This window comes from Chiloscyllium punctatum, chromosome 5, assembly GCF_047496795.1.
Source record: "Chiloscyllium punctatum isolate Juve2018m chromosome 5, sChiPun1.3, whole genome shotgun sequence".
Lineage (NCBI taxonomy): Eukaryota > Metazoa > Chordata > Chondrichthyes > Orectolobiformes > Hemiscylliidae > Chiloscyllium > Chiloscyllium punctatum.
In genome coordinates this window covers 58224207-58248704 of record NC_092743.1, presented here as the reverse complement: position 1 = coordinate 58248704, position 24498 = coordinate 58224207, and positions in this window count along the sequence as shown.

Genomic DNA, 24498 nt, shown 5'->3' with positions numbered 1-24498 from the left:
GCCAAGGGACGGGAATCACAAAAGTCCTTTCACCTCCTTTCTGACACAAACAGAAGAATGAAACTGTGGACAAAGAGTCTGTTTGGATTAACTTGAGTGAGGAGCAGAAGTATGTTGGGTGAAGTATAATGTGGGGAAGTATGTGGTTGTTCAATTTGGTAGGAAGAATAGAAAAGCAAAATATTAGGTAAATGGAGAGAAACTGCAGAATGGTGCAGCAAAGGATGATCTCAGTGGCTTCTAACATCAATTGCAAAAATGCATGCAGATTCAATTAGTAATTAGGAAGGCAAATGGACCATAAGAAATAGGAATAGAAGTAAGGCCATTCAGCCCATCGAGTCTACTCTGCCATTCAATCATGGCTGATGGTATATTATTTGCAATTACAAATGTATGAGCCTTAATGGGAAGAGTGCTTTGCAGTCAGCATAGTGGTGAAGCAGTCTGGGAAGAGGTTCATGCAGTCAGATTCAGTGATGTCAACTGTGGAGAGCGTCCTGCAGTTAGTATCATGGCAAAGCAGCTTGGGAAGTGTCTTTCAGTCAGTGTAACAGTGAAACAGTCCAGGAAGAGTGCCCTGCAGTCAGCATCATCACAATGCAGACCGGAAGAGTGCTTTGTCGTTAGTTGTTGAAAAAGCAAGAGAGACGTCACAAAAAAATCTATACGTTCATTGGGTGTTAAGAAATTGCTGTTAAAGACTATGTATAAACTGTTACAAATTAGAAAAGTGTACTGTTAAGGGGATCAGCAATAAGTGAAATTCAGAATCTATATAATAAATTAATATAAGTAAGTCAATGTAGGGTAAAGGAAGAAGAGTTAAGTTAAGTTAATGTAAGGGAAGTCATTTTAAGACTAAGACTACATAAGGCAAGGGAACCCAATCTGGTTTGTTGCATGGCCTACTCTATGTGGGAAATCTTAAACACTCCTAGTTGTCCAGATACATCATCTGCAGGAAATGTTATTAATTTGATCAGTTTGAGTGCCGGGCTTTGGAACTCAAGGCACAGCAGAGTGAATCTGTGATGTTGAGAGTTGGGTGACAGTACGTATTTAGACATAGTCACTCTCTTAAGGGACTGTATCCAGAACCCAGCTACACAAGGGAGGAATAAAAAGATACAAAGTGCAATAGTGGCCTGAGACTCCTTAGTGAGGAGTAGAGGCAGAAATTTCTGCAATCACAACTGTGACTCCAGGATGATGTGTTGCCTCCCTGGGGCCAGGATGAAGAATGTCATTGAATGGCTGTAGAGCATTCTAAAGAAGATGGACAAACAGTCAGAGATCATGGCTCACCTTAGGGTCAACAACATAGGCAGAAAGAGGGAGGATGTCCTGCAAAAATAATTTAGAGCCAGCTGATTGATTAAAATACAAGACCCTACAGTTGGTAATTTCTGGATTACTCCGGATGCCACCTACTAGTGAATATAGGAATAGGTGGGTAGAACAGGTGAATGTGTGGCATGATTGAAGAGTTGGAGCAGGAGGGAAGAGATTCACCAGAATTGTTGCCTGGCCTGGAATGATCCAGTTTTGAAGAGACGTTGGATAGGCCAAACACTGATGGGGGATCTGATTGAGGTGTACAAAGTTCTAAAGGGCATAGATAGGGCAGATATGGAGACAGCTTTCCCTTTAGTAGAGGGCTCAATGACATGGGCTTTGACATTATAGATGCAGTTAGGAAGTCCCCCCTGTTGGGAATCTGGAAATAGAGTGCTCAGTTTAGATGGAGATGAGGAAGAATTTCTTCACTCAAAGGGTTATTCATGTCTGAAATTCTCTATGCCAGAAAGCAATGGAGACTAGGTTGTTGAATATCCTCCAAGCTGAGTTAGACAGATTTTTGATTTGCAATGGAGACTAGAGCTATCGGGGACAGGCAGAAACGTGAATTTGAGGTCACAGTCAGACCAGCTGCAGTTTTATTGAACGGTAGAGCAAGTTGAGGGGCTAAATGGTGTACTTCTGCTTCTATTTTTTATGTTCAATAGGAAAGACTATCAGCTAGATATGTGCAAAAAAATATTCTTGATTAGTATTACCTTTATAAATTGACCACACCAATATTATTGAACACAATGTTACATGTTTTGGTGTTTATTGAAACAAAAATGATCAATCAGGTGGTATATCCTTGTAGGTTTCTTTCATTTGTCAAGTTGAATTGGCTGTTGTATTCAGGTCACTATTGTGGATAGGAACTTACAGTATAGAGTAAAATATCACATCCATATTCAAGTGTTTTGGCCATCAATGATAACATAGGGAGTGTTTCGTTTTGCCATTACTTTCTTGAACAGACCCTTCATGGCTGTCATGGAAGACACAGTGAAAAAGAACAAAACAACTTCCAAATGAAGAAAAATACAAGGACTGCTGTTTAATTGTTTTCAAAAGCATAAAATGAACCCATAATATTCATTACTATACACACAGTTTGCAATAAATCAGGCTTAATGAATTAAAACTCGAGTAAATTTCAAAGTGCAGCAATGTAATAAGACAAATTATAAAGCTGAAGCATGCATTTCCTGCATATGGAAATGCACTTTTACAGGATCACTCAATTACTACAGTGCAGATGGAGGCCATTTGAGCCATCATGCCTGCACCAGCTGATAGAGGGTACCTTGAATTTTAAGGGCTTCAATGCGATGATCACAGCAGTTCTCAGGTACTACTAGAAAAAGGGCACTAGACAGGTGGTGGAGAAATACCTCACTTACGTAAGTCCCTTCGTTTTGCCCAAGATTTCTGGGGCTTTCTCAGACTGGCAGAGCTGGTCTTGTAACCAGCCCAGACAAACTGTAATGAAAATAAGATGGGCTGGTGCTTACTCATTCTTACACTTTAGCATTTTTTCCATTGGGAGACCCACTACTTTGAAGGATGCATTAAAAAGCAATTAGGCCTTAGTTTGGGAATGTCAGCCACTCAGCACCTTCACAGCACCTGCCTAATCCACTTACAGGGCACTACATTATTATAAACCTGCACCTTGGGGTGCACTGACAACTAGCAGTATATTCTGTCGCAGGAACACTAATTGCACAGAGACAAGTAACCTGGTTGAGCAGGGAAGATCATTGGCCTTTTTTTGCTGCTAGACCTCCTCCCAGAGAGCTGAAACACCAATGACAACCTTGATAACTTTACACCTAGCTGGCAAAGTGTGTTGGTATGGTCTGGAGGAAGAAAATGTCCTCTCACACTAGCTCAGCCACCAGAGGCCTGACCAAATATTTCCATTTTTCTGCCATCTTCAGGGAAAATGTCCATGCAGGAAAAGTCTAGGATGACAGTACCTGTTTGAGTGCACAAAGACTTTTTAAAGATGGAGGGGGGTGCCAGTGATGCCAGTCTATAATGGAATATCATGCTAAATGTTTAATGAGGCAGTTTGAGGTGATAGCAAAAGAAAACCCCGAGAACTTGTGGAGAGAACCCCTTCATAGAATTGAAACAGCCAGAATGTTTGAAAACTCAGCTCATAATCCTGATTATGGAGGTTTCAGAGGTGTCAAGGATTACTTTGTATTCTGACTAGACTATAGGACTCATCTTTACTTCTATTTGTTTCATATTGCTCATGGCTCTTCTCTCTCTATTCCCCAACAAGTTCAACCAACCAGACAAACTTCACTTGAGTTTGAAACCTTAACTAAGGAAAATTTCAAATCTTGAAAGAAACTTGGCCAGCTAAATAAAGCTTTTTAAATAGGCTTCCATTGTCCATTGTAGGTCCACAAACTAAAGCTTATCACTCTGCTTATACTGTCTCTATGAATTCCTATGGTTCAGTTCATTGTCCAATTTGGCTATAGTCCAAGATCCCTAAAATGCCACATACTTTTCTACAATTCTTCTTTATTAGTTTCTTCACACTTATTCAAAATCTCTACATAGTAGACACTATTTTTTTACTTAATCTTTTTACTTGATTAACATCTTATTTTTTTCATTATTTGGCCAATTAGATTAGATTCCCCACAGTGTGGATACAGGCCCCTTGGCCCAACAAGTTCACACCGACCCTCCAAAGAGCAACCCACCCAGACCCAATTCCCTCTGACTAATGCACTTAACACTATGGGCAATTTAGCATGGCCAATCCAGCTGGCCTGCACACCTTTGGACTGTGGGAGGAAATCGGAGCACCCGGAGGAAACCCATGCATACAGGAGGAGAATGCAAAAACTCCACACAGACAGTCGCCCGAGGCTGGAATTGAACCTGTGTACTTAGCGCTGTGAGGCAGCATCGCTAATCACTGAGCCACCATATGGCAAATTCGTTTGCAATCTCGCTGTATTCTGGCTGAATGGAAAAGTTTACAAAATTTTACACCAGCCTACATATCCTGCAGGATAATGAATTGGAATATCTTCAGATCATTCCATGTTTTGGAAGCTAATCCTGAAGTAAAGAACAAAGAATAATACAGTGCAGAAACAGGCCCTTCGGCCCTCCAAGCCTGCACTGACATATTTTGCCCTTCCATTCTAAAACTGTCTTCACTTATAGGATCCCTATCCCTCTATCCCGTCTGATTCATGTATTCGTCTAAGTGTTTCTTGAATGCTGCCATTGTGTCTGCTTCCTCTGGCAGTGTGTTCCAGGCACTCATAATCCTTTGTGTGAAAACCTTGCCTCACACATCCCTTTTAAACTTTCACTGCCACACCTTGAACCTGTATTCCCTAGTAATTGACCTCTCCACCCTGGTTTCCACTCCATCTCATGCTTTCCACTCTATCCATGCTATTCACAATCTTATACATTTCTATCAGGTCACCCCTCAACCTCCTGGGTTCTAATGAAAACAAACCCAATCTATCCAACCTTTCTTGATAGCCAAAATTCCCCGTATCAGGCAACATCCTTTTCTGTACCCTCTCCAAAGCATCCACATCCTTCTGGTAGTGTGGAGACCAGAGTTGTATGCAATATTCCAAATGTGGCCTAACTGAAGTTCCATAAGGTTGCAGAATAACTTGTCAATTCTTATACTCAATGCCCATTCCAATAAAAGTAAAATGCCGTCGGCCTTTTTTTTACCACCTTACCTACTTGAGCTGCCAACTTCAGTGACCTGCACACCCCGATCCCTCTGCATATCAATACTCCTAAGAGTTCCATCATTCACTATATAATTTCTACCTGTAATTAACCTTCCAAAATGCATCACCTCACATCTGTAACATGTACAAATATATAACAGAATATTCAATATATGTTACTTTTATTTAGGAATATCAGGTGCACAGTGTGTTTTGGTTTATACTAGCAACATGTATATTATCGAGAAGCCTAATAACTTTACATTTGAGTTACACAAGACAGTGTGAATTATTACATTTTGCCTTTGCCATAAGTTGCACCATGGAATGTATGAGGAAGAGGCTACAATAAGAGGCAGAATTCTTAGGCCCTAAAAAGTTCTTCAATACATTTTATATTTTAAAGTTTCCTGAAACATTTTAAAACTTTTTATAGATCTCAGTAAGTGATTTGTAAAAGGTGATGGTTTGTTTTGGAATTTGAAGTTAGACTGTGAAGGCCATCACAGCAAATATTTTTGAAATAGTTTCTTTGCACCAAACTCTGCCTGCATTAATAAAAGGAATCCATACAAAAGCTGACATTGCAGCTATAATGCAGGACTAAGAACAAGGGCAAATGGCATTGTTAAAGATTGAAATCATGCAACGTATTGTCAGAGACATTTCATTCTTTTCAAGTTCACCTTGAGTAAGTGAAAAGGAAGCTCTTACTGACATCTCACTTTAGAAAACAATTCTAGAAGTGAGGCTGCCAATTCAAAAACCTAAGACAATATGGAAAACTGACTCATTATTCATGGTTTGAAAGTTGAATAATTGCATCAGCCCACAATGTGGATTGAACCTTAAGCCCCTGAAAACCTGTGAGGTTGGAGTTGGGTAAGATGTTAAAGTTAAGAAAACTTTAAGTCTGACACTGTCTCCAAACTTGCATCATTTCAGGTTTTATTGGCGGTTTGATGAGTGAAAGGTAACTTTCAAAGTGAATTGGAAATCAAAATATTTTAAAAAGGTACCATGCTTTCAATTTTAACAGTGATTTTAATTTTAGATGTGGACAGCTGGGTTTCAGGAGCCTGGGGAAGGTCAGTAGATGTAAGGAGGTGGAAATGTTGAATCAATGAGGTCAGTACAGGAACAGTGAAAGTGTTTGCGCTCAGCTCTACAAGCTTCCCAATGCTGTTTGGGCTGTGATCCTTCCCCCACTACTGTACCTTTACATATCCACTACCTAGCTATCATCTATTCACACTACCACTAACTGCAAACTCCTGACCACCAACTGCCTCTTCAGACCACCAGTGGAATTTCCCTAATCACTGTCAATCATTCCATCAACATACCACTGGGCACCACTAACTATCAATGGCTCCTTGTGACACCATTAGATCTCTCTAATACCATTGGACTTCCTGGAACACCACTGGACACTCCCAACCATCATTTTCTTCTTCTGATCACCATGGACTCTCCTGACCAGTGGCAGATCTCTCCATCAATGTCTACAGTCACTGAGCATCATCAGAACCTCTGGACCACAATTGGACTCCTTATCAGCAATTAGACCCATTACAATCAGGGCTTCCCCCTCATTAGCAGAACACCCTGAGATCTTCCCCAGCCTCTGACTAGACATATCTACCTTCAGAGCAGCTTGACTAGGGCCTGGTGCTGTAGGCGTCCTGAACTCACATTCCTCCATGTTAGGCTATACCTTAACCCCCAACAAACCTTTGAGGTTAGCATGGGGGAAAACATCAATCGGGCAATTAGGCTGCCTGTGGGTTGTGAAACAAGAGGAAAAGCATAAAGGTCCTGGTATTTCAAAGTGCAGCATGTTGGGAAAGTCTTCCTTCTGGGTATCCAGCAACATTACAGCCTCTTCTAATTTACATGGCCTCAAGTCGAGACCTTTAATTCTGCTCAATGTTAAAGGATATTTTGTAGAAAAAAATTGCAGTTTAGCCATTGTTGAAAGAAGCAAGACACTGTAAATCCTACTGTATGTCCAGCCCTTGAACAGTTTTCTCTATGTGGCCAAAGCTTGTCCACTTTGAGAAGTGACTACTTGACCCAGATATTGCCCTTGACCATAGTTCACTGACATTGAAAGATATAGATCTCACTCATTTTTATCCCTGTATTCTCCTGCAGCCCTACACTCTGAAAATTCTGCCTTTTCCTAAATCTGACCACTTGTGTATCCATGATATCCCTGAATGTTAGAACATGGCTCTCTAAGTGCCTCTGCCTTTACTCCATTCTGCCTGTTCACCAACACCTTCATAACTACAGAGAAAATCTTGCTTGCAATTTGAGTATCTCAGCAGAGGGCCTTTGTACCAGCTGGAAAACTGTGGTCATCTTGCTGTAGCCTTACCTCGGAGACCCAATGGGATTTAGCCCAGTACTCACCTTAGTAGTGTCAGGCCTCCCATTGAGTTAAGCTTGGTGCAGTGCAGGACGTCCACTCCCAGTACTGCCATTTAATCAGAGGCCAGCATGTCTCCAGTACTGTCTGTGTCATAAGGAGCAGTGGCCACTGCTGGTACAACACATGGCCTTCATCAAGATTGCCACTGGAGGCACATACAGACAGGTAAGTGGGACAGGGTGGAGATACTCACTAGGGAATCATCTGTGAGGGAGTGGTGTGTAGACAATAATTGAAGGGATATTTTGATCAGCCCTCAAAATGAGGCACCTTTCTAGTAGGTTGTGGTTTTCCCACTTGGCAAGTCCCCTGCTCACTGCTGGTTTAATTCCAGAAATACAGCAATAACAAGATAAGGTCTTTAAGAAGGTTTCAATTGGTCTTCAGGCATGTAGGCCATCTTCTTCCCTATAATCATGGACCTTGATTGAGGGAGTCAGGAATGTGGTTGCAACTCAAACCCACCCCTCACCCCCACCCCCACTTCACTCCCACTTCACCCACACACCCCACCTCCCCACCAACCCCCGCATCCTTTGCCTAATCACAATCCCTGCTTCCAAACATCCCTAGGGAACGTACAATAAATTCTTTCTTTGTCACAACTCATTCAGCCCATTTACTAGCAGGACTTTTAACAGGTCCTTGGAGGCAGACTTGGAGATGGGTGGGACAGAAAAGTTCAGGAAAACTAACAATGGATGAAATCTTCAGGTCCAGGAGAAATCAAGAAGAATGGTGGCTAATGGAACTTATTTGGATAAGAATCTAAGATTTCAGTATCTCAAAGGCAGGCTAAAGCTTAGCGATTAAGTCATTTTACTTTAAAACCACGTTAACCAGGAAGCATATCTGCACACATTTGCGTTCTAGAAAAACACAATTAGCTGGAATTAGTGCCATTATTTAAGAAAGGTGATAATGAAAAGTCAGGGAACAATAGGCTAGTGAGCCTGACATCAGTGGTGGATAAGTTGCTGGAGAGGATTCTGAGGAACAGGATTTACATGCATTTGGAAAGGCAAGTCTGATTAGGGATAGTCAGCATGGCTTTGCGAATGGAAAATCATGTCTCACTAACTTGATTGAGTTTTTTGAAAAAGTAAGGAAAAGGATTGATGAGGGCAGAGCGGTGGACATGATCTATATGGACTTCAGTAAGGCATTCGGCAAGATTCCCCATGGTAAACTGGTTCGCAAGGTTAGATCACACAGAATACAGGATCACATGAAATACAGAACTGGTTTGAAGGTAGGAGTCAGAGGGTGGTGGTGGAGGATTGCTTTTCAGTCTGGAGGTCAGTGACCAGCGGTGTGCCACAAGGACCAGTGCTGGGTCCACTGCTTTTTGCCTTTATATCAATGATTTGGATGTGAATATAATGATTAGTAAGTTTGCAGATGACAGCAATGATGTACTGGACAGCGAAGAAGACAACGGTGCCTTGATCAGATGGGCTAATATACTGAGGAGTGCAGATGGAGTTTAACTTAGATCAATGTGAGGCATGGCATTTTGGAAAGGCAAATCAGGGCAGGACCTATACATTTAAGGGTAAGGTACTGGGGAGGGCTGGGGAGACAAACAGACCTCAGGGTGTAGGGTCATAGTTCCTCGAAAGTGGAGTCACAAGTAGATAGGATAGTGAAGAAGGCTTTTGCCATGGTTTGCCATGACTGGTCTGTGCATTGAGTATAGGAGTTGGGAGGTCATGTTGCAGCTGTACAGGACATTGGTTAGGCCACTTTTGGAATATAGTCTCCCAGTTACAGGGATGATGATTTGGACTTCACAACCATCTGATGAAAGAGCAGTGCTCTGAAAGCTAGTGATACCAAATAAATCTGTTGGACTATAACCTGGTGTTGTGTGAATTTTAACTAGCTATAGGAAAGCTGTTGTGAAACTTGAAAGGATTCAGGAATGGTTTACAAGAATGTTGCTGGGTGAGGTTTGGAGATATAGGGAGAGATGAATAGGCTGGGGCTATTTTCCCTGGAGTGTCAGAGGCTGAGGGGTGATCTTACAGAAGTATATAAAATCATGAGGGGCATGGATAAGTCTTTTTCCCCAGGATAGGAGTGTCCGAAACTCAAGGGCATAGGTTTAAGATGTGAGGGGAAAGATTTATAAGACACCTAAGGAGCAACTTTTTCATGCGGAGGGTGGTTTATGTATGGAATGAGCTGTCAGAGGAAGAAGTGGAGGCTAGTGCAATTACAATATTTAAAAGGCATCCAGCTGGGTACATTAAGAGGAAGGGTTTTGAGGGACATGGGCCAAATACTGGCAAATGGGACTAGACTAATTTAGGATAACTGGTTGATATGGACAGAAGGGTCTGACTTCATGCTATACATCTCTGTGACACCATGACTCTAAGTGTTCAGTATTACTTAAGTTTGATCCAATAGAAACATATATGCCTTCAGATGCCCAATTGCTATAAGCTGCATCTACCTGGTGAGTTTGACTTGTTCCATGACTTTGGAGTAATTTGCTGCTTTCTCATTATGGTTATATGACTTAAAATTAACGCTAGACTGAGTTCCAGTGCAAGATCTCCAAATGGATCTGAAGTGACATAGATAAGGATCAGTGAGGGAAAGGACAGAGTCGTCTGGGTAAGGTTAGGGCCCTATCAGGGTAAAGGTTAGAGCTTGGTCAGGTCTGGAGTAGACATTGCAACATGTCTCTGTCTTCATTCGGTTGGGGTGATGGATCAGAGAGATTCATCATGGTGTCCAGGCATGGTCGATACTGTGGAATGTTCATGTGTGGCGATTTGGCTGTCTGTATGTGTGACAGAGCCTATACTGATAGTCATATGAGGGAGTTGTATGTTATAGAGTGGGAGTCATAAGGTCAAGGGCAGAGCGTACTTGAATTTCCAAAAGGCATTTGATCATATGCCATATCAAAGGTTACTATAAAAGATAAGAGCACATTGTGTAAAAGTTAGCATTTTAGTGTAGATAAAGGAGTGGTCAACTAACCTGAAGTATTTGATGAGGAACAGTGTCAAGGGAGTTTTATGTTCAGTTTAAAAGGGTTAAGGTATGAAAGTAAGAATACATTTTTTGTCACATTGGCACGCTGTCATTAGTGAAATGCCATAGTGATCAATTCTGGCTCCAAAATTACTTGCAATCTATATAAATAAGTTGGATGAGGGGACTAGAGGTATGGCAATGAAATTTGGGTTCATGCTAAAGTTGATAGGAATATAGTCGAAGAGTCTGGTGCTGGAAAGCACAGCTGGTCAGGTAGTATCCAAGGAGCAGGAGAATCAATGTTTTGGGCATAAGGCCTTCATCAAGAATGACGCTTGTGGGCCAAAGGGGCTGAGAGATAAATGGGAGGGGGGTGGGGCTGGGGGAAAGGCAGCTGGGAGTGCAATAGGTAGATGAAGGTGGGGGTGAAAGTGATAGGTTGGAGAGGAGGGTGGAGCAGTTAGGTGGGAAGCAAGATAGATGGGCAGGACCGTTCAAGAGGGTGATACCAAGTTGGAAGATTGGGACTGGGATAAGGTGAGGGGAGTGGAAATGGGGAAACTGATGAAATCCACAATGATCCCATGTGGTTTGAGGGTCCCAAGGTGGAAATGAGGCGTTCTTCCTCCAGGGGTGGTTAGGGCTTGGCGATGCAGGAGGCCCAGGATGTGCATGTCCTTGGTGAAGTGGGAGGGTGAGTTAAAGTGTTCAGCCACAGAGCAGTGGGGGTTGGTTAGTGTGGGTGTCCCAGAGATGTTCTCTGAAACTATCCGCAAGTTGGCATCCTGTCTCCCCAATGGAAGTACAGGTAAATTTCCGTCAGATTAGATTAGATTACTTACAGTGTGGAAACAGGCCCTTTGGCCCAACAAGTCCACTCCAACCCTCCAAAGAGCAACCCGCCCCGACCCATTCCCCTACATTTGCCCCTTCATCTAACACTATGGTGCAATTTAGCATGGCCAATTCACCTAACCTGCACATTTTTGGACTATGGGAGGAAACCGGAGCACCCTGAGGAAACCCATGCAGATACAGGGAGAATGTGCAAACTCCACACAGACAGTTGCCTGAGGCAGGAATTAAACCCGGGTCCCTGGTGCTGTAAGGCAGCAGTGCTAACCACTGTGCCACTGTGCCACCCCGTGCTGTGGAAAGATCCTTTGGGGCCTTGGACAGAGGTAAGGATGGAGGTGTGGGCTCAGGTTTTGCAATTCTTGTGGTGGCAGGGGAAGGTGCGGGCAAGGTGGGGGGGGAAGGGTGGTAGGTTGGTGGGGGAAGGGTATTCTTGACAAGGGAGTCACGGAGGGACCGGTCTCTCTGAAACACAGATAGGACTGGGAAGGGATATATATCTGGTGATGGGGACTGTTTGTAGGTGAGGGAAATGGCAGAGGACCATGCAATGTATACTGATAAAGGGCTTATGCCCGAAATGTCAACTCGCCTGCTCCTCGGATGCTGTCTGACCTGCTGTGCTTTTCCAACAGCATACTCTTTGACTCTGATCTCCAGCATCTGCAGTCCTCACTTTCTCCTAGTTGATCAGAACATAGCATGTTAAAGGATGTAGAGAGTCTGCAAAGGTGTTTAGATCGTTTAAGTGAGTAGGGAATAATTAGGAACAAAATAGAATATACTTGTTAAAAACCAAAAGAACAGCATATGCTGTAAATCAGAAGCAAACACAGAAATTGCTGGAAAAGCTCAGCAGGTCTGGCAGCTTCTGTGAAGAGAAATCATAGTTAAACTTCTGGGTCTGGTGATTCGGTTCTGAGGAAGGGTCACTCGGCCCTAAATGTTAATTCTGATTTCTCTTCACAGAATTTGGCTATTTATTGCAAGTGGAATAGAATATGGAAGTACAGAAGTTTGGTTATAGTTTTACAAGTATTCGTGAAACCACTTCTGGTATACCATGTACAGTTATAGACTCCTTGTTTTGATAAAAAAATATAGATTTTCAGAAGCAGTTCAGGCAGGGTTCATTACTGGGATGAATAAAGATTGAACGAGTCAGGTGCACACTTGTTAGATTTTAGAAAAATGAGGGGTGACCTTGTTAAGACATATATGATTTTCTGGGGACTGCATAGGTGGATCCAGAGAATATTTCCTCTTGTGAGGGAGTCTAAAACCAGATGACACAGTTTAAGAATAAGTGGCTCATAGAAAGGGAAAGTGGTCTTTAGTAGAAGGGATTTGTCAGAAGAGATATTGGGACCTTGGTTGTGATGAGGTCTAGGTCTGGAAGTGGGTAAGTCAACACATGTGTGGATGGGATCTGTGGAAATTGGGGGAGATTCAAAGGTAACAGAGGTGACCGAATGATAAGTCTTTGTGGGTGAAAGATAGGGGAGGAATTTGTTTGACAGGTTTCAATGCTTGGGCTTGAGCCATATTGAGATCTTGGCTAATGGGATTTCATTCTGCTCTATGCCAGCAGCAAGATACTTGGTTTGTTCAGGAAGCAGGTAAATTAGTTTAAAATGAAATTCAACACCGAGAATAGCTGAACTTATTATATTTTAGTCCATTGCTTGCCAGAATACCGCACCTTCATCTTATATGAAGATAACATTAACTACATAATGTATGAATAGCAGCTTTGAAACAATGGAGTGATTTGATTTTTAAATTTCTGCTGGCCATATATTTTCTGCTACTCTTGTTCATTTCTTTTCATCTGTTGGTGTTATGCTGCTCAAGGCTTGCATTTCAAATATCTACCATATTTGATTCGTTTCTAAATTACCACACTACTCTGTCCAAATATTAATAGTGACAGGTATTTTCCCAAGTCTCCTGGTGTTGATTGTATTCCATTCATTTTATTCTGATGTCATGCTTTCTTTAATTTGATGTACAAACTTTATATTTATCAATATTTAATCAGTCTAATTGCAAACATGAACCAATACTCTCTAGAAATCCTCAGCTTTGAAATCAAGCAGTACTCATCAGGAGTACATTGGTATATTTGAAGACATGAAACATAAAATGCACATGCAAAACCTCTTTTATTATCACTTCAGTTTCCTTTTTTATTCTTTTCAATTTTCATTGTTTCCTTCTTAACTGTTTGCCTGCTTCTCTTTTGCTTGGCTGTAATACGATTGACTTGCCCCCCTTCTTAATTGTACAGTGATATTAAAAGGGCAGAAGACCCTTCACCGTGATTTCCCATTTTCACCCCTCTAGAATCATCTTTGTTTCTTTATTTGTTCTGTTGCCCGTTTGTTTTTCCTGGCATCATGAGCCTTTGTATTGACTAATCTCTCATGCCTTCTACCTTACCATGGATCTTCACTTTTGTTCGTCCTCAATTTGCTACATGCCATTGCTGCTTGCAAAAGAACCTTGGACATCTCAGTAATGTGGAAGTGAGCATCAGTGATGCTTCAAGAGGTGAAGTGTTGGCTGAATTTCCAAAGGTGATGTGGGAGTCATACAACATTGCTTCCTCATCAGTCACATAAGTGTCATGATAGTCTGAATGCAATGAGGAGTTGAATGGTTGATGGAAGCAGAGCACTGCAAGGATTCTCTTCTCATTGACATGTGGTGGTCACTCAATTGGTGTAACACTTTCAAACCATTAGTGCACAGGCTGCTCCTGAATGTGTATGGATGATGGAGACATGTCCTAGGATGCAGTTTGTCTGAATGGGGAAGTGTGCTCAGCCTACATCTGAAGAGTATGCCACGGATGACGGTTCTGAGATCTAAGAAAGTCTTGCATTCCTTCTGTTGCCATTTCAGGCCATTTCCACTGAAAGCCTGGTATACTGCCATTGGTGGGATGTTGGTTGGGGATGTTGGTTGCTGTGTCTGCCTTGCTAAGAAGATAAAGGCAGTTATAGGAGGACCAGGACCGATGGCAAACCCAGAGACAGCAACAGGCTGGCACAGTATATGAGCAGCTGCCAGATTAGACAGAGGTTCCTGCCATAGGGCATTTCCTGGGGATGTGCACGGTGCAATACTGATGCAGGCTCTGTATGGCCTGGGACACTGAAGCAGAATTTGTGCTCAATACTGCCAGGAGCTTAATGACTGCCTGAGTCTAAGACCAGCTTATTACAGTAACTCTGAAGGTCACTGCAGCTCTGAATTTCAATGTGACTAGCTCCTTTCAGGGAGTGATGGGTGACCTGCATGGGATCTCTCAGTCGTGCACCACAAATGCATCAGGACAGTGACCTGTGCAAAGGTCACAGCAGTTCATTCCACCTCACGGTGATAAGGTCAGTGTTAAAGCCAGGCAGTAGAATTTAGGAGCATAACTGGCTTCCAATGGCTAGGTACCACTGACTGCACACATGCTGCACTGAGAAGGCAATACCATGATGCTGCAGGATCCGTCGACAGGAAGGGCTTCCGTCCAATTAATGTCCAGGTGATGAGTCATCGCTGTTAACACTTCCTGGAGGTGTGTGCCTGCTACTCGGGACCCACCATGTCTCTTACATCCTGAAGCACTTTCCTGTGTTTGAGGGTCCAGGTGCCTTACAAGGCTTGTTAGAGCGAACAAGAGATATTAATAAGTATGTCACTTAGCTCGCTGAGCTTGAAGGTTTGTTTTCAGATGGTTTGTTACCATACTAGATAACCTCGTCAGTGAGATCTCTGGTGAAGTGCTGGTGGTATGTCCCATTTCTCTATTTATAGGTTTGGTTTCTTAAGGTGGGTGATATCATTTGCGATTTTTTTTTTCAAGTCAAGGTAGATAGGGTGTAATTCTGGTTAGAATGCCATGCCTCTAAGAATTTTCGTGTGTGTCTTTGCTTCCTGTCCAGTTGGTGTTCATGTATTCTTGTATCAAAGACATATCAGAAATGATTTCCAGACTATTCAGCTCCCTTGGCATCATGGTAGCCCACAAACCTACCAACACACTTAAACAGCGACTAATGAACCTAAAGGATTCATTGGGTACCACCAGCAAAACTAATGTCATTTACAAGACACATTGCAAGAACTGCAAAAAACACTACTTCAGACAAACTAGCAGGAAACTTGCCACCAGGATACATGAACACCAACTGGCCACCAAAAGACATGACCCACTATCATTAGTTTCTATACATACAGACAAAGAAGAACACCACTTTGACTGGGACACCACACACATCCTAGGACAGGTGAAACAAAGACACACTCGAGAATTCTTAGAGGCATGGTATTCTAACCAGAACTCCAACAAAAAACACATCGATTTAGATCCTATCTACCTTCGCTTGAAAAAAGAACCGGAAATGACATGACCCACTTTAATGAACCAACACCTATAAATAGAGAGGCGTGACATCCCACCAGCGCTTCACCAGAGACTCTCACTGATGATGTTACCTAGTATGGTGACAGAACATCTGAAAACAATCCTTCAAGCTCAGTGAGCTAACTTACATACTTATCATCAACCTGAGCTACAAATCTTCTAAAAAATCGCTGAGATATTAGTGCAATCACAGCTCATAACGTCATTGCACACAACACTGATGTGAAGTGCAGCTACAATGCTGCATGTGCCTTGTGTAGGACCCTGGCAGAGCAGACGATAAGGATGCTGGAAATACGATTCCACTGCTTGGACTAATCTGGATCATCCAGTATCATCTGGACAGAGTACTACATCAGCCTGGCATGCTGGACTCTGCATCACTGGCACAGGCAATGTGCTGGGTGCTGAGGAACCAGGAAAATGGGAGCAGTTTTCCAAGAGGAGGATGAGGACACTGGGGGTGAGGGAGCTCTCCTTTACCATGACAGAGCTCAGCTGTGCCGGGTGTTACAAGGCAGACAGGATTTGACTGACTCCCAGTTCCAGTCAATGGGACCTGGGTGCAGCAAGACCCTCATGGACTGTGGAATGGTAGTTGGTCCTGATTAACATTGTTGAGTCAAGTCTCAACTTCTATTTAGTTTTGGGCTCCTTTTCGTTTATTGCAAACAAAAGCTCATGTTTGTATTGTCCCATTGTTTGCCTGTATCTGATGTTTCCCTACAGGACAATGACAAGATGCAGATCCACAGATGGCTTTGGGGACAATATATCATTGACTCAGAGAGTATGCAGACTGGGTATAGCTACAGACAGATAAAGTGTCTGGCATGGTAACTAAACAGCGACTGGGGTGAGACAGGTTGTATGTGTAAGGGAGTGTCAACCATGCTGGCTATGTGCCATTGGCAGGGCAGTGCCAAAATGCCAATGATGTTAAGGTGCACAGGGGCCTTTCAAAGATGGCATGGGTGTAAGATATTCTCGTCTTTTGGCTGATACCCTCTGAGTGGGGAGTCTCTGCAAGTCTACCTGGTGGCCTGTCTTCAAAAGTAAGGCTTTAATTCAGATGTTAAGGAGTTGGAAGGAGGGTTCTACCCCTTCTTATACAGCGCCCTCTCTCTTATGTAATTTGCTCACTGTTGAAGCTTCTGGTTGGTGCTCCATCTCTGTTAGCCTGCCCACTGCCTTTCATTTAATCATGAACTTGGCTCCAGGCCAATAGGTGAGGCATCCCCGTGAAAATGGCACTGAGTGACTGGTCACCTGGAGAATAGGTTTGGGACCCAGAAATAATCCCAACATTTGTTTCCTGGTCCCCTAAGGAAAATGCTCTCCATGGCTAAACCTTCGATTTTGATCAAAGCTTGCAATAATCTATCATTCGGATTAAGCAGATTTGTTTGAAACAGTCAAATATATGTCATTTGACATTTAAATTTAAATTTAAAAATAGATCTATATTCAAAAGGTTATGCATTGTAATGCTGTAAAACTATGAATAAAGATAAATGGGTTTTAACTCTGTTGTTTAAAACTGCCAATATTCAACTTTACTGAATTCTGAAAGAGAGGAAAAGCTGGCTTTTAGGAGATTTAACTTTACATTCTAAATTAGGAAATAAAAACAATATATACAGGTTTTGAGGACAATGCAAAGTTTATTATATAGATTGTTATCAACTGTTCTGGAATCCTAGATAATAATCTGCCTAAAGGCTATTTATTACATTTTGTTATTAAATTGCATGCATTAATTCAAAATGAAGACATCAACTAGTTCTCTTTTACATCACACCACTTGAATTTCTGCCTTTAATAATCTCAAAATAGTATATTTTAATAATCTGTCAAAGTGCTAGTCTAAATTTCTGGCTGCATGACTCACTGGCACTGAAAACGTAAACAAATTTTAAAATTGGCTGTTTGGGAAGGAATTGAAGCAGGAAGTGTGTCTGTTGCCTGCGGTAAGGGAAAAAGCTGTATGACGACATTAATGCTGCTTATTTATAGTCCTGTTAAAATTTAGGGCATGATAGAAATCAAGAAAATTGAGATTCACACTGGATCTGAAACAAGTTATTTAAGTATATAATTATTTTGTTTCTTTTACTGCTATTTAAAAACAATCCTTGATATTTTCATGAGAACTGAAATCTTCCCCAGAACAGTAAAAGCTTTCTATCCAAAAGCAAAATTGTATGTCTACACTATCCTAGATAAAAATAACATAAATAAGAACAATAAGTTAAAGCCAAACTATTCTTTTTACTGAGTTTGTGCATGCAGATCAATTGGCGGTTTATTTTTGACAATACCATTTTTACAGGCAGGATTTGTTTGCTTGCTTGGAGCCACTGAATATTTCAGCAACTCTTCCTAAACCCATGTAATTCCTTTAATTTTTCTGAATGAAACTGGAAAACCAGTTGCATATTTCAAAGTTTAGCAATCCTCTTTCACATTGCTGCTTCACTCTTTGGAAATTCTAGAGTTCCAAAATGGCAAGGAAAAAAAATTACAAAGAATTACATTTCAAAAGAGGTATGGAGATGGACAAAACTGGTCCATGGGTTCAAGTTCTAAATTGGGGCAAGGTGAATTTTTATGGAATCAGACAGGAGCTTGCAGGAGTTGACTGGAACACTTTGTTTTGCAGACTAAGGGACATCTAGCGAGTGGGAGGTCTTTAAAAGTCAGATAGCTAGAGTTCCAGGTCTACATGTTCCTGTGAGGCTGAAGGGTAAGGTTGGCAGGAATAGGAAACCCTGGATGACAAAAGATATTGAGGCTTTGACCAGAAAAAAGAAGGCATGGCTCAGGAACAGGTGTCTAGGCTCAAGGGAATCCCTGGAGGTATACAGAGGATACAGGAGTTTACTGAAGAAGGAAATCAGGAGGCAAAAAGGGGGCACAAGATAGCCTTGGCTGAGAAGGTTAGGGTGAATCCAAAAAGTAAAAAGAATAACTGGAGAGAATAGGACCCCTCAAAGACCATAGTGGACATGTAACTGTGGAATTGCAGGAGATGGGAGAGGTCCTCAATAAATAGTTCTCCTCTGTGTTTACCGTGGAGTTACTTGACTAAGTTACTTGAGAAGATTCTGAGATAAGATATACATGCATTTGGAAAGACAGGGTTTGATTAGAGGTAGTCAGCGTGGCTTTGTGAGTGGGAGATCATGCCTCACAAATTTGTTAGAGTTCTTTAATGAAATGCCAGGAAGGTTGATAAAGGTAGGGTGGTAGATATAGTCAATATGGATTTTAGTCAGGCCTTTGATAAGGTTTCACATTGTAAGCTGCTCTGGAAAGTTAGATCACATGGAATCCAGGGGAAGCTGGCAAATTGGATACTCAATTGACTTGATGGTAGGAAGCAGAGGGCAATAGTGGGAGGATGCTTGTTGGACTGGAGGCCTGTGACTCGTGGTGTGCCTCAGGTATTGGTGCTGGGCCCTTGCTGTTTATTAACTATATCAAGGCATGATTATTAAGTTTGCAGATGATACTAAAATAGGCGGTATCATGGACAGTGAGGAAGGTTATCAGAAGTTGCAGTAGGACCTTGATCAGCTGGGGAAGTGGGCTGAGAAATAGCAAATGGAGTTTATTATAGATAAAGTTCAAATCACACAACACCAGGAGAAAGTCCAGCAGGTTTATTTGGAAGCACTAGCTTTCGGAATACCGCTCCTTCATCAAGAAGCTGTGGAGCAGAACCATAAAACACAGAATTTATAGCAAAAGATTAGGGTCATGCAACTGAAATGATAAGAGGAATGTTGATTATCTGAACGAGATGGGCGGGCAGTATTTTGTTCAGATAATTGATTATTCGGATAACTGATTTAATGCCTCTTCTCTGGAACTCTGATGTTTCCTTTTTCCTCGCTTTGCCTGCCTTGTTCCCTCTCTCTGTCTCAGCGTTTGTTTCTGAGCAGACACATATTTGTGTGTAAGGGACCTCCAGCATTGCTAAAGCCTCCCGCCTCCAATCACCCCCACCCCCTCATCAGTTCAATGGGATTGACACAGCAAGCACTTGCTATGTCCGCTCCCTGTTCAGTAGACTAGGCAGCAGCACATCGTGAGCAAGCACCCGCTCCCTCCCCCCCCCACCAGCCGACCCTCCCGTCCACTCCCATCGCGCCCCTATTTGTCCACACCCCCAACCCCCATCTTCCAGGGATGCTGGACTGGACGCCAACAGCAAGATTGCTGCTGTCTTTGGAGGGTGTGAGTCTCAAATTAGCACACACCCACATGTAGCCACACAACCTTTTGACAAGTTCCCACTCTGCCCTGTACAGGACAATGTTGGAGAGATTATCTGGGGAAGGGGGCTTTAGGGTACACTCCTGTGTAGAATTCCAGGGAAAGTGTTGGGGGTGGGGGGGCAGAGAGAGAGAGAGAGAGAGAGAGAGAGAGAGAGAGAGCGGTCAGTCATTTGGAGATTGATGTCCATGACTGTTCTCGGCAGCATTTCACTAAGGTGAGTTCATTTTTAATCATTGTAAACAAAAGCGTGATCAGTGTTGGAAACACCTCTTTGATGTAACGTTTCTATCGGGACCTTGAGATCTTCTTTGGATAATCCGACATTCGGATAATTGATATTCGGATAATCGAGGTTATTGAACAAACCTAGATTGCTGTTAAGTCTGTTGTGCTTTAGCATGGCTTGCAGGTTACGATTCATTAATATGTAAATCCCAGAATTTCTTTTAAGTCACATTCTCGGGATAATTTAAGATTTTCCAAAAAAGGGTGACGTCCTAGCTCAGACAATGAATTAAATGTGTGAGATTAGAGTTTGTCTGTATCCCAATCTTGAGTCAGACAGGTTCTATTTCCAAAGTGGAATTTATAAAATCTTACATGGATTGACTGCCTGCATTGACTGCCTGCAGATTGTGCACTTTTTGAGCAAAATAGAATGTATCTGCAAATATAATTCTGCAAATGCAAATTCACCCCAAAGACTAATATGTGTGTGCGCATGCATGAGAGAGAGATTTACTGCATTTGGAAAGACATTGTTCGCTTAGCAGGAGTAAAGAATGGCTTTGTGCATGGCCTCACACGTGTGAGAGAGACCGTGTGAATGTGTGTGTGTGTGTGAGTGTGAGTGCACATGAGAGAGTGTGTATTTGCGTGTATGCATGCTTGATAAAGTATGTGTGTGAGTGTGATGGAGCATAAGCTTGTGCGAGAGGGTCTGCTTGATGTGTGATTATCTAAGTGTGTGTGTGAGTGAGAGAGACAGTGTATAGTATAGTGGGTTCACCTTTAGTGTGACATGAACCCAAGATCCTGGTTGAGCAACTCTCATGGTTACCGAACTTGGCTGATAGACATATAAAGTGAGCTGCGTACAGTAAGATGTTGCTGATTGTTTTGTGCAGTTATTGCTTATTGTCAATGACAAAATCCATCAATCTGACAGCAACTATCAAATTGACTCTTGGGTAGCTCAACAGTGTGTGGGTGTGCACAGCACAGGCAGAAGCCTTTAGTTAGCAGCAAGGGGAACTGGTGTGTCTTTCTTTCCTGTAAAATACTAAAGCCTGAGGTGAAATAACTTCACCTGTCACCAAGTCACCCTTTATTTGCACATGCATAGTACTTGACATAGGTCTGGCTTCCTCAGAGCCAGCTCTCAAAGTGAACAGAATGCTTGACACTCCAGGTTTTTTTTCTCAAAGGCCAGTATCCTGTCACCAAGTCACTCTTTATTTACACATGGAGAGCCCTCGACACTAATCCAGCTCCTTCAGAGCCAGCTCTCAGAAGGAACAGAACCTCTGACACTCCTGTTTCTTTTTCTTTTTCTCTTTTTTCTTATTTCTCTTTTTAATGCTTATTTTCCCCCAACACCCATGTCATGTGTTTGCAGGTGTAGGATACAGTGAAGAACAGCAAGTGAAGAAATCTTTATTGTATTCCACCATCGGGCCTTTTAGAAGGGGGTTAGAGTTTTAACTGGTAGAGCTATATGTCAACAGTTGATAGCTATTTATCTGTGTTTAGAATCTCTCTATTTATAAGAAATAGTGATTTTTGTTAAGTAAAGAAATCCAGTCCATGTTTTCTGTTAACCTATGTGTATCTGACAGGTAAATTGGGAGTTTTCCACACTTTGATAAAATCCTTTTGACAACTCTGGGAATAGTAGGCCTTGACTTTCAGCACACTAACCCAGTGAATCATGCCAATTCTCCATGTCAACACCTTGACCAATCAAAACTGACCTGTCAATCAGTGTTCTGCTTGCTGCTCTCTTTGAAGTCTGGCATCTGTTCTGTTGAGTGTAGATGAAAAGTTTTGTCAACTTGTCAGTACACCATAGATTTAAAATTACAGAGTTTACATAATGTGGAAAGAGACCATTCAGCCTATTGTGTCCATGCCAGTCATCAAATACCCGTCTATTCTGATCCCATTTTTCACCTCTTGGCCTATTGCCTTCTCTATTATGGCACTTCAAGTTGTCTTTAAATGTTCTTTAAATGTCTTGAGAGTTCTTCCTTCTATCACCCTTTTGGACATTGTGTTCCAGATAACCAACACCTTCTGAATCATCACCAAAGAAATGGAATGGGCCAGTCGATGGTAAGAACTGATACTTGCTCAACTCCTCGTTACTGGTCTGTTTGAGTTCCCTTCGGGCTATTCAGCCCTGAACTGATTACTGCTTTAATCCAAACTTTGACAAAACACAGAGAGCAGGTTGTGTAAACAATTTGGATGAGATGGAAATCAATGAAGACCAAGAATCATAGAATCCCGACAGTGTGGAAGCAGACCATTCTTCCTACATCAACTCTCCGAAGAGTATCCCACCCAAACACTCCCTATCCCCATAACCCAAATTTACCAGGGGGGTTACACCTAGCCTGCACATCCCTGGACTCTCTCTACAAGAATCTCTCCCACTGCAACTCCCAGGTCATTTCCTATGCTACTTTCTCCCCACCCCCACCCTCCTCTAGCTTATCTCTCCACGCTTCAGGCTCACTGCCTTTATTCCTGATGAAGGGCTTTTGCCCGAAACGTCGATTTCGAAGCTACTTGGATGCTGCCTGAACTGCTGTGCTCTTCCAGCACCACTAATCCAGAATCTGGTTTCCAGCATCTGCAGTCATTGTTTTTACCTCATTGATTTTAACCCTACTGCGAATCCTCTTGCAAGGATGCCTGCCTTGAAGAAGTTTTCCTCCTCTCTCTACAAGAATCTCAGGGAGTCCCTCTCCCACTGCAACTCCCAGGTCATTTCCTATGCTACTTTCTCCCCACCCCCACCCTCCTCTAGCTTATCTCTCCACGCTTCAGGCTCACTGCCTTTATTCCTGATGAAGGGCTTTTGCCCGAAACGTCGATTTCGAAGTTACTTGGATGCTGCCTGAACTGCTGTGCTCTTCCAGCACCACTAATCCAGAATCTGGTTTCCAGCATCTGCAGTCGTTGTTTTTACCTTTGGGAAGAACCTAGTGGAATCCCACACAGACACAGGGAGAATGTACAAACACCACACAGATGGTCACCTAAGGGTGGGGTTGAACCCAGGTTCCTGGCACTGTGAGGTAGCAATGCTAACCACTGAACCACATTGCTGTCCCATAGTGGTGGGCGGCACGGTGGCACAGTGGTTAGCACTGCTGCCTCACAGCACCAGAGACCCGGGTTCAATTCCCGCCTCAGGCGACTAACTGTGTGGAGTTTGCACGTCCTCCCCGTGTCTGCGTGGGTTTCCTCCGGGTGCTCCGGTTTCCTCCCACAGTCCAAAGATGTGCAGGTCAGGTGAATTGGCCATGTTAAATTGCCTGTAGTGTTTGGTAAGGGGTCAATGTAGGGGTATGGGTGGGTTGCGCTTCAGTGGGGCAGTGTGGACTTGTTGGGCCGAAGGGCCTGTTTCCACACTGTAAGTAATCTAATCTAATAAAGTTGCATGTGTATGTGGTATACAGGAAAGTAAGGCAATAATTATGGACATTTTAATCTACATATGGACTGGAAAAGTCAAATAGACAAAGAGAGGCTTTAGAAAGGAAAGTTCAGCAGCTGACTAAAGAACAGGCTACACTAGACCTGGTATTGTGTAGACGTTCTCTTGGATGCAAATTAAGAATTTGACTCCACCCTTGCTTGCTGTCTAAAACTATCCCAGTTAATATGTGGATAGTTAAAATCCCCTACTATTACTGCCTTACCATTCACACATTTCTCATGAGATTTGTACATATATTTGATCCTCTATCTCTTCCTTAATGTTTGGGGGCCTATAGTACATAACCAACAACATATTTGCTCCTTTTGTGCTCTGCACTGTGCCTCATATGATATCATCCTTTGTCACTGCTATACTTGATTCCTTGATCAATATTGTGAACATGGTTTCCCTTCTTTCCCCCTTTTTATCTCATCTGAATCCTCTATCAGCAGGAATATTGATCTGTGAATCCTGCCAACTTTCAGCCACCTCTGAGTCATAATAATGATATGATCTCTCATGTGTCTAAACGTACCCTCTGCTTGATTATGTTATTCCTCAGACTCTTTGCATTAAAATATATTTTGCTTTCTTCCTTTGTCATTGGTTGCAACTTGGGCAGTTACCATCCCTTCAGAATACACTGCAGCTGTTCCGTGACGTCGATGACCCTGACACCCAGGAGGCAATGCACCATCTTGCAATCAGGTCT